Source organism: Coturnix japonica, chromosome Z, assembly GCF_054131305.1.
Source record: "Coturnix japonica strain WE chromosome Z, WE-NBRP24, whole genome shotgun sequence".
In the NCBI taxonomy this organism is placed as follows: Eukaryota; Metazoa; Chordata; class Aves; order Galliformes; family Phasianidae; genus Coturnix; species Coturnix japonica.
In genome coordinates, this window is record NC_140702.1 from 24,168,227 (window position 1) to 24,179,133 (window position 10,907).

Sequence of the window (10,907 nt, forward strand, 5' to 3'; positions counted from 1 at the left end):
TGCTAGGGAGGGGTGTTTGCGGAATTTACTGTTTCTGACTGCTTTAGCTATCAATAACATAACATATAACATAACGTAGCGTAATATAGCATAATGTAATGTAACATAGCATAACAAACATAACAGGATTCTATATGCTTAGAAGACAAAAAAAAATCTCTTTTACATTTGGTTTTGTCTGCTTTCAAAGCACAAAATATATTTTATTTTATCATGAAGTTCTATAATAAAACCTCATTTTTTATGTATAAACTGTGGATGCAAGAAAGCATAGATAACGAATTAGAAAGACACCCAATGCCTGACTTTTTCTATAAAGGCACATGAATTATTTAGATAAAATTATGTTATTATTATTATTATTAATATTTTTATGTCTGACCATTTCTCACAGTATTAAAACAGTCATCAGCTTGCACATTACCTTTTCTGAGTTCAGGAAGATTTTATGTTATTAGCATAGCTATGAAATTAGACATTTGTCCCTGTATCTAAACTACCAACTTAACTGATATCAAAGATTTTCAGCAGATATTAGACAAACCTTTCTGAGTAATAGTTGCACAATAAATTAAGCTATGAAAAGGGGTGTTACCGGTTTATGGACTGGTTCGGCCCAGTTCGGTGACTAGTGGGGCCAAGGGATGTCTCCAGAGAAGGAGAACAGGGGACCCCAAAATAATTAGCAAAAAATGAAAACAGGGGCAACGATCTGAGTAGAAACAAAATAATTTTACTAGATATAGTATCAGAATGCAAAATAATTAGAGTTGAAGCCAACAATCAGGTATAATGAGAGAGTATCTGAAAGCTGTAGGCCTTACAGTAATTGTGCAGTCAAGATGAGCAGCAGCGAAGCAGAAGAGCAGCGAAGAGCAAAGCTGAAGGGAAGCAAGAGAGAGTCAGATGACCCAACACCACCTTATATGTGTTCCCCCTGTGCGGGGATAATATCAGCACAGCGAACAGTCCTCTGGGGAAAGTAGTTTCTTTTTTTGCTGTGTGGACCTGGGGCATTAACACTTTAGTCCCCAGTACACTACATGATGTGATGATGTGGAATACTGATGATCATAAAACCATGACAAGGGGTTTCTAGATTTGGTGTCACAAAGAATATTTCAAGCATTTATAAATGTGTACTTAATAATACTTGTCTTACTTTCAAATAGAAAGTCATCTAATGTCCACATTTCCATGGTTAGAAAATAGAAGATACAGTGTTTCACATGGAAAAAAAAATATTTTTGCTCTATTTAATTAGCAATTTCTGCATTTCTCAATTAATCCTTGTTGTTGTTTCCTTGAATTTCCGCAAAGTAGGATCACATGCATTTTTTCCCTGGAATTATACAACCAGACAGAATTGATAGCACTTTAAATGAACACTGTCATGTTGCAAATACATGCAAACAAAACAACATATGAATAGAAAAAGCTGTGCTTACTAGATACATACAGGATACAAACAGGATGCACATTAGAATGCACTGAAATAATAAGGAAGCAATCTGTAAGAAACACAGATGGCATGCCTTGTTCAGATCACCTTGTTTACCGTGTAGGCCATAATTTAATTATCAGAACAGATGTGCCTACTGTACATAGTGTAACCCATTTCCCTTCTTTCCATTAATATTGTCAAGCAGACAGATAAATAACAGATACCAAATTTGTTTTCTAGCACTGATAGAGCTAGAAAAAAGTATAACTTACTGAAGGCATAGTGGAGTCAACTTATTCAAGGTACGGAAGTACTCAGAATAGTTAAATAGAGTTCTAGTGAACATTGTACTCTTCTGTGATTTGATGTTAGCTGGACTTGGCAAGCTAGTAGAGATACATTTCCTTAGAACTGCTTGTATGCTATAGCAAACTACCTTCAAACTCTGCTCACTGTGGTGATGTAAAGCAGATGGCTCTAAGTTTTCCATTAAAACTGTTTTGACAGAAAACTGTTTTTCTGCAGAGTAATTCTTGTTTGTGTGAAAAAATGTCTGTTTCCTTTGGAAAAAAGTCTCATAATTTTGCCTATTTAAAAAAAAAAAAGAAAAAAGAAAAAAAAGAAAAAGAAAAAAAAAAAAAGAAAGAAAGAAAGAAAGAAAAAGAAAAAAAAAAAGAAAAAACAAGCAAACAAAGCAAAACAAACAAACAAACAAACACTCTCTAAACATAAGAAATCAGAATATTTTTCAGTAGAAATCCACAAACTTGATCTATGGGACTTATTGTTCAAAATGTTTTTTGGTCTTAGCGTTCTCTTTAAGCCATGTTTCCCAGATTGATTATATCTTCCATGATGCAATAAAATTTCATCAAGTTGTCAGTGGCTGAAAAAGGTTTTGGAATGCTGTGAAAGAAAGATGTCTGGTGAGGGACTTCACCCCATGGAAAATAACAATGGAAGAGATTTTTCAGCAGCAGGTTCCACAGCTAGATTGAGCGTACCAAGGGCAGTAACTTTTTTTTTCTTTTTTTTTTTCCCTGTTGTATCTCATAAATATTGCTATTTAATTTCTTGATTTCTAATGGTATTACTACTTGATTTTTTTTTTTTTTTACGTAACTAGGATTCATAGGTAGATGAAAAGTAGGATTTACAAAATCTTATATATTCTCCTGCTTTTGTTCCATGATTTCAAGCCCCACTCCAAAGACCTTTATTTTACATGCTTTTATTATTCTTTCTTCTTATATTCTCAAGAGCATTTTTTTGAACTGAAGAGTCAGCATGTTTAATACTTGAAACGGAGAAAACTGTAAACAAAAACTGTTATTTGTAAATTAAAGAAGAATTTTATTTCCAGGTAGCATACTTTCAAGTTAGTTAGTTAAGTGTCCTATTATGAAAAGATGAGCAAAAGCAGCATCTCACAGCTAATAAATCTAGTCAAAGATGCTTACTTTCATTTCTTTATCTTTTTTTTTTGTTGTTGTTACTTTTGTGACAGTACCAATCAGAATTTAAAGAATTTAAATTTAAATAATTTAAAGAATTAAAGAATTTTAAAAAATTAATAATATATAAACAGTGATCTGTTCTTCTGTTTAATGGAATTTTGATCAATCTCAGGATAAAACAGAATAGAAAGAGTCTCAGAGACTGCATGAGCAGCAAAAACAAGATCCATAATTGGCAAAATTCTTGTAACAAACAACTGCAATGATGGGCCCTGAAAGCTTGTATGTTTTTTAAAGCAAGAAAACTAATCAAAACTCTTTAGTCTTTCCTCTGATAAACACAGCTTGATAAACATTTCCATCATTAAATTTGTGCAGATTTCTCAAATGTACATATTTGATCAGTCTTCTCTTATTTTGATTGATCAAAGAAGAGTATGATGCAAAACGACATGTCAGACAGATATGTAAACTCATGTTAAATTAAGGATGAATCTCAGTTACCGTGCAACATTTTTTTCTTGCTATGCTGCATTATGCATTATACAAAAAAATTTAAATGTTTCTACTCCAGTCTTCCCTTCTTTTAATTGTTAAGAATCTTTATATATAAATCAGCATTCTGTCATCAGCTATCTTTACTGTATTGGCAGTAATAAGAGTGGTTGCTCAATACTGCTAACGAAGTTTTCTCCTAAGTTTCCACTATGCCAGCTATCCTCACAGACTTCTGCAGACTATATTTCAGAGATGTGCTTGAAAGCAGAAAGATGGTAGTCTAATTACTGAGTTGCAACAGCAGTTCCTTTTGTCTCATGCGTAAGACTGAGATCAAAGTGTACATTCAATTCAGCTATTTCAAAGAAAAGAGAATAAAAGAAATTTTCAAATAGAAAGAAAGTAAGCACATCATAAATCCTCTAAAGTCAACTGAGTAAAAAGGCATTCTCTTGTCCTACAGATAAATATCCATGTTTGCTTATTACTTTGTTTTTAAAAATAAATGTTTCTGCATTCGCAAACTGTATGAAAATTTCCCAAGCAATAATTACTGAATTTAGTTACTACCAGTATATGATTTATGTCTCTCAGTACCTGCTTTTTTTTTGCATTGGTGTGTCTCTGATACTCTGACCACAAATCATCTCTTCACAAACTGTGAGAAGAGACAGTGGCTTGTGTTAGATTTGGCTTCTCAGCATGGCAGTCAAAAATGTATTCAAATTATTTTCTTTTTTAAAAATGTAAAGGGCTGGATAAATAATTACTCCGTGAAAAGGATCAGTGACATTTTCTGAAAATCAAATATCATTTTTATTCATCTATCAGTAAGTAGCACATCTACATTTTATGAAATCCCAAACAATAGAAATATTTTTTACATATTAGATTTTATCTTCTATCTCAGGCAATTCCAATCATGAGACAATATTAAGACTGACTTTTTTTGGTATTTCCTTATTACTTCAGTATATTAAATTACACATTTAATATTTTTTCCACCTCCTTTTTCACTAGAAATATTTGACAAAATTACAATATGTTTTAAATCCTATTTCAATTTGATTTTAATAGAACTAAATACATAACTGAATTATGTTTGTGCTTCAAATGTAATGAAGGTGCCAAAACAGCCCTTCATCTATATGGTTCATAAATGTGGATATTTGTTAACCAAAATAAGAACATGTCTGACTCTCTAAAATTGTTCTGGTGTATATTTTCTTGTTCTTTCTCTATATTTAATTTTTATGTATATTTCATTCGTCCTTTCAGTCATTTTTTAATTTTAATTTTTTTTGAAGAATATTAATATCTATTCCAGTAAAGATAACAAAAAGTTGCATTAGATATAACCAATATTAATAACCAAAATGTGGGACATACAGACCTGATGGAATTTTTCATGAATTAATATTGTATGTATGAATTGTGAATTACACTAGAGAACTAAAAGAGAGGTACACTAAAAATAAAAATATAAATAAGAAAACTCGCATTGTGATTTTTCCTGTGGCTCCTGAAGCCTACAAAGAATAACGTCATTTAAATTTTGAAAGAGTGAGATGAAAATAAAATCAATAAGCTAAGAAAACATAATATTACTGGCAGATAGATCTATTTTCATCATCTCTTCAGGAATCCCAGAATTCATTTTGTCCAAGTCCAACTTGAAAAGAAAATCAAATGTTGATTGACAAATTATTATTATATGTTTTTGTTGCAATACAATTTCTTACATTTTACTTTTCTTTATATCAGCATGCTCCATTTTATTAAAGTTCACCAGCTTCAGAACCAGCCAAGAACCAGAGGAACTGAGAGACTATAGTGATTTCTAGTTAAAATGTAATTTTAAATTATCTATTTAGTGAACTAACACAATTTTGGGTTAATTTATAGCTCATTGAGAGTTGTAAATGAATTCTCTGAAAATAAAAGTATTTCCTAAGCTGATCTTGACATATCTGAACATTTTTCTGCATGAGAAAGTGTTTAGTGCAGGAGCTACTACCAGACTCTCAACACTCTGTAAGGGGTTCTAAACTGCACGGGAGCATCTGTTAATCCTTCTTCTGTTTCTTTACTCAGAGTACTTAACACAGACTGGAATAAACAACTGCTCCTAAAATTATTCATAAGTATAATGCTTATATATATACGTAACACATGTATACATATATCCATTTAATTCTGAAGACTTTTCCAGATGAGAGAAGTATTTCAAAACTAACTAACAAACATGAGAGATTATTCTTAGCATTTCCTTAGTATTTGAGTGATAATATTTAGTAGCATAATAATCAGTATACAGAAAAACTCTTTCTCCAACTCCTGTGCCTGTCAAAGAGGTCAAATAAATGTTAAACATAGTGGAAATGAATACTGGAATGAAAAGTGCAGAATAAACACTGAAAATGGGTTATGGAAAGGAATTAGCAGAAAAGCAATAAAATCTACCCTCCACTGTCTATGATTTGTTCAGTTTTAAACCATCAGTTTTCATTTTGTCTTGAAATCTTGAAAGTAGAAAATTATTACCTGTGGCAAATGCTTGGAAAGGAGAATATATCTTAACTTTCACTGATACTACTCCTCCAATATTCTGAAAAGGAGAAATGCAGCTTCTTTAGTTTAGTATTTTACAAGTGACTCCAATAGAAAAGTAATTGGAAAGTCCTCACACCTACATGACCTATAACTAAAGATATTTTTAGAACTCAGTAAGAGGCTTCTATATGACAATATTCTAAACATTTACTAAAGCTTGGAATCAAATATATATATATATTTTTTTTTTACTACATTTTTTTCCTATTTTCTATCCTAATGTTCTTATAGAGCAACAAATGTGATCACTGTGACATTTCAGTATGAAAATATTCAATATATTTTTGGTATCCTATGGTTCTTCTGGACTTAAAGTGTTTTCAATAGCAACTTGAAATACAGTGCAATTAATTTGTCTGGGTTGTCTCCTTTTCTTAGTTGGTAAATCTAACTTCTGTTCAAACTGATTACTTCTTTTCTTTACAGCATCATGGAATCAGAAGTGCAAATAATCATGTTGAAACCTTGAATCGACTCCAAAGTTAGCATATAAACAACATCGAATTTCAAATTTTTTAGTATTTTTTGGAATATTTTTCCCCCTACTCTACTGTACAAAGCTGATTTCCCTCCTGTTTGTAGCCTTCCTTTATATACATAAATTCTTCTCCAGACTGAACAAGTACTGCTCCTTCAGCCTGTCTTCACAAAAGAGGTGCTCCAGACCTCTGATAATTTTTGAGGCCTTTTCCTCTGCCAAGCCTTCCCACCCTCAAACAGATCAACCTCAGCTATGGCTGCAAAAAAAAAAACAAAAACAAAAACCATACATTTCTGAACACTAATTTGGTGGACAATATATTTGTTTGTTTGTTTGATTATTTATTTATTTATTCATATTGTTTTGCTTTATCATATTTTATTATGAAATATCTATAATTTATGTGAATGTTGAATACTTAATCCTCATCAAAAGAAATGTAATGATCTTTGTCAGAACCTACAAGGGATGCTCTGCATTTAATGTTTCTGATTTTATTACTTTGGCCCACAACATCACAGGTAGATGTTGGTGATAATGTCATAGACATGGAACCTTCTTGCCAATATTCCATTATCTTTTATTGGTGTGTGACAAATGGCAGCAGAGGGACACTCTGACAGAATGCTGTCTGATGTGGAAGAGCATATGAAACAAAGGTGTGTAATTGAATTACTCCATGCAGAAAAAAAATGAACCCCTTGGCATTAATCAAAGTTTGCTGAATGTTTATTGAGACCAAATAGTGGATGTAATCTCAGTGAGGTAGTGGATAGTGGATAGCAGTGGTAATACTGACGGGAATGTCAAGCCATGTGATGGAGGGCCATGTAGAGTTTTATGAGCAGATGTGCATACTCTTGTTCACTATCAGCAAAATGCATAGCTAGTGGTGTTGACTATGTTGAAAAAGAGTGTTTTGTAGCTGCTAATTTGCTCTATCAAATAGTTTTATTGTGCTCTTTGTATCTGTGTCAGGAATTGGTCACAACCCTGCAGGACCAAGAAAAAGATCTTAGGGGACAGTCAGAGAAAGAAAAATAGTCAATAGTCTTCCTTCATCAAGCCCTTAGAGAATAACTGGTGAATGAGTGAGAGATTAATGATAGTTCCCAGGGGTGCAACTTGTATCCAGGAGAAAGCTGGATATGAGAGCCCAAAAAGACAAATAAAAAAACCCAGCGACCCTTCTCTGCCCTCTCATAAAAACAGAGTATTCATCTGAAGAGGGCAAAGGTGGGTACTCTGATTTTAGTGTCAAGGAGGTCCCATATTCTGCTACCGTGATGGCCAAATTAAATAAAGATTTTGGTCATACTCCTAGGAAATCAGAGTCAGAGTATGTGTGGAAAGTGCACCTGATGGAGGAGATCAGATCCTGTTGACTGAAAAGGAACCTGAGGGTTAATGAGGACTTGGGATATTTTTCATCACTCGCAACCACTGTGCCCCGCGGCCCCTAACTCAAAGAAAGATCCACCTGCTGCGACAGTTAGGACAGTTAGTCCCCAGGTCAAGCAGTGCTGATTGATTTGTCCCACGTTGGTTTTGCTCCTTTAACCCTCAAAGAGCCCCTTAACAAATAAATCTGGAAGGCTCAAGACAATCAGGGGAAAATGTACAATGTTAACCATTTGGATTTCACCTACCTTTTGACCTTGGTTCCTTTGAGATCACGAAGTTTTTTGTTTTGTTGTCTTTTAGAGCTACACCTCCTCTAACCTTGTTCCCTCTGGAATAGGGAAATTCTTTTTTATTTTCTAGATGCTAATTAATGCCAGTCCTGATGCTGTGACTTGAAAGTTCCCTTCTCATTCTCCTCCTTTCCCTGGAATCCCTGCATCATCAGTGTCACTGTCACTGGCTCTTATCTAACTTGTTACCTCAATAGGAAAGAACTAATACAAAAGATCACCAGTTAACTGCAAATGTACTTGCCATAACTCAAAATAATATCTCCCTAGCAATTAGTTGTAGAAGGTAAAGGAAGCGCTTCACCCACTGAAATTTGAAAGGTGATTTGGGATAATGCAAACAAATTTGAAAGAGAATTTCAACCTTGGTGACATTTATTTAGTTTTACTTATGAACCTGCTAATAACTATACTACATCTTTTTTCCTAACAATACCAAATACCCAGCCATTGCACTAGGACTGAATCACAATGGAGCTAAACACTACTCACTAGAACACAAATTATGGGCGTAACAAAATGGAAACAAATGCCAAGCTGTTGACGTTGATGCATGTGCTGAATGGGAACAACAAGGATTTCTTTGTAATACTATCAAAACTCAAGACATTTGTCTTGACACTGAGCAAAATATCTGCCATTTAGAGATGTACCTCAGTTAGGCCTTTGAAACAGTGTTTTCTATACTGGAAGAGGATGTGTCTGCATGAGAACCTCTTGTAATTTTATATTCATAGATAGTATTACTATACATACAAGAAATTATTCAACTATTTGCGTTTGTAACTTCAATAACATTATTAGTTCCAGTTATGTCATATTTCTCTATGTCACATAATTCTAATTACTGTTCTCTATGTTCCAAAAGAGACATACCATTTTCTGGAAAGGGAGAAGGCGGCTGGAGAACAACACTGTGGGAAAAATTTCTTGGATGGTCACCAACAGCAACAGGAATTTTTTGTTCTGTGCTTCATTCAGTTGTGATCCTACTAATCCTAACATGGATATGTGTATTGCTTATAATAATACTGTATGTGAAAGTCTGGTGCATGCTAAAGCTGCTAACCTGACTTAAATTATCCAAGGGATCTGGAAGTTGGCTTAGGTACTACATTACTTCCATGGATAAGGTGAGTTCTTTTATGTCCATTTACAACACTCAAGCTTTGACTTTGTTTGATCCACTGCTTTAAGTGATTTATCTAAAGAGTGTTCAGTTGTCATATAAATCAAATTTAGAACCTGTACATGTAACTCTCCCTTTTCTCCTCATTTCCCTCTTTGTTTTTCTCCTTAGTACCACCATGGGACAACGTTAAAAAGCTCTAAGGCACAGCACTCAGTGACTTTTAAGATCACTTCCAACCCATGCTTTTGTTTTTCTCTATGATTCTATGATTGATTACTATTTGTCCAGATTGCTCTTGATCACTTTAAGCTTGAAATTCATAGAATCATAGAATTACCCAGGTTGGAAAAGACCTCGAAGATCATCAAGTCCAACCACAGCCTAATCATAGTACCCTAACTCTAACTACCCTCTGCTAAATCATATCTCTTAGCACTGTATCCAGACAGCTCATAAACACATCCAGGGACAACGACTCAAGCGCCTCCCTGGGCAGCCTATTCCAGTGTTTAACTACCCTTTCTGTAAAGAAGTGTTACCTAACGTCCAACTTAAACTTGCCTTGGTGCAACTTGAGGCCATATTGAACTTCTGACATTTACACTAGCTTTCTTTTCATGCTGACAGAAATGAAGCTCTGTACTAACCATCAAATGAAATTTTACTAAGAGGACTTAGGAAAAAGGGTAAAAGAAGAAAAGAAAGGAAAAGAAACTGAGCTGGTGGAATATTAGCGAAAACTGATCTTAGGAATTTATTAACACTTAATGAAAACTCCAGATTCCTTGTGCTAAGTTAGGTTGAGCTAATAATTGCCTAGCACATATGTAATGCATGATTAATTGTACTTTTCTCATCTAAAATGCATTACAACCCACAGAAAAATGAAACCAATCAACAATTCCAAGATTATGCTTATTTTAATGCACCCTTCAGCTAACATTTTAAATGAATCAGTAATAGAATCCATAAGTCCTGTATATGCTTACTTTTCAATGCAACATATATTTAAACGAGTGAAATTTCTTCTGAAGAAATTTGGTTGCGTGTAAATTAAAGCATAAGACTTGTTAATCATTTTTCATGAAAAACTGTGCAAAGCTAAAACTGACACAGATGTAAAGAACCATATACACTACAGCCAAGTTAGTTTTTGCTATTAATCAAAGGTAAAGATAAGCTGGTGCAAACAACAGAGTTTGCAACATGTGGTTCTCTCTAAATGAGCTTGAGTTCACTGATTCATTCAGCATCAAAACCGTAGCATTTCTTTCAACTTGGTTCACTAGAAAGGAAATTTGGATTATTTAACAATAGTTTTCCTCAGCCTTGCTGGAAGGTCAAGAATCCCACATCAGCTCACTGTAAGGTACTTGGAATATTTTACACTGAAAAGGAAAAAATAAAAATAAAAAAAATGTTATAACCCACACCTAGAAGAAACCAACAGTTATTAAAAAATACTGCTCAGTAGCATTGGGTTATTCCTTGTGTACTTATTGATTCATTTTTCAGCCACTTGATGGAGAGTGAAAATTCAGTGACACTGGAACTAGAGGTCATTTTCTGCCCCAAGAAGATCCTCATT

The 10,907-nt window shown here is 33.7% G+C and overlaps 1 pseudogene; it reads left to right on the forward strand.

Moving 5' to 3' along the window:
• Positions 1–7,779: 7,779 nt before the first annotated feature.
• On the forward strand, positions 7,780–9,025 carry LOC146753824 (uncharacterized; annotated as a pseudogene).
• Positions 9,026–10,907: the final 1,882 nt, after the last annotated feature.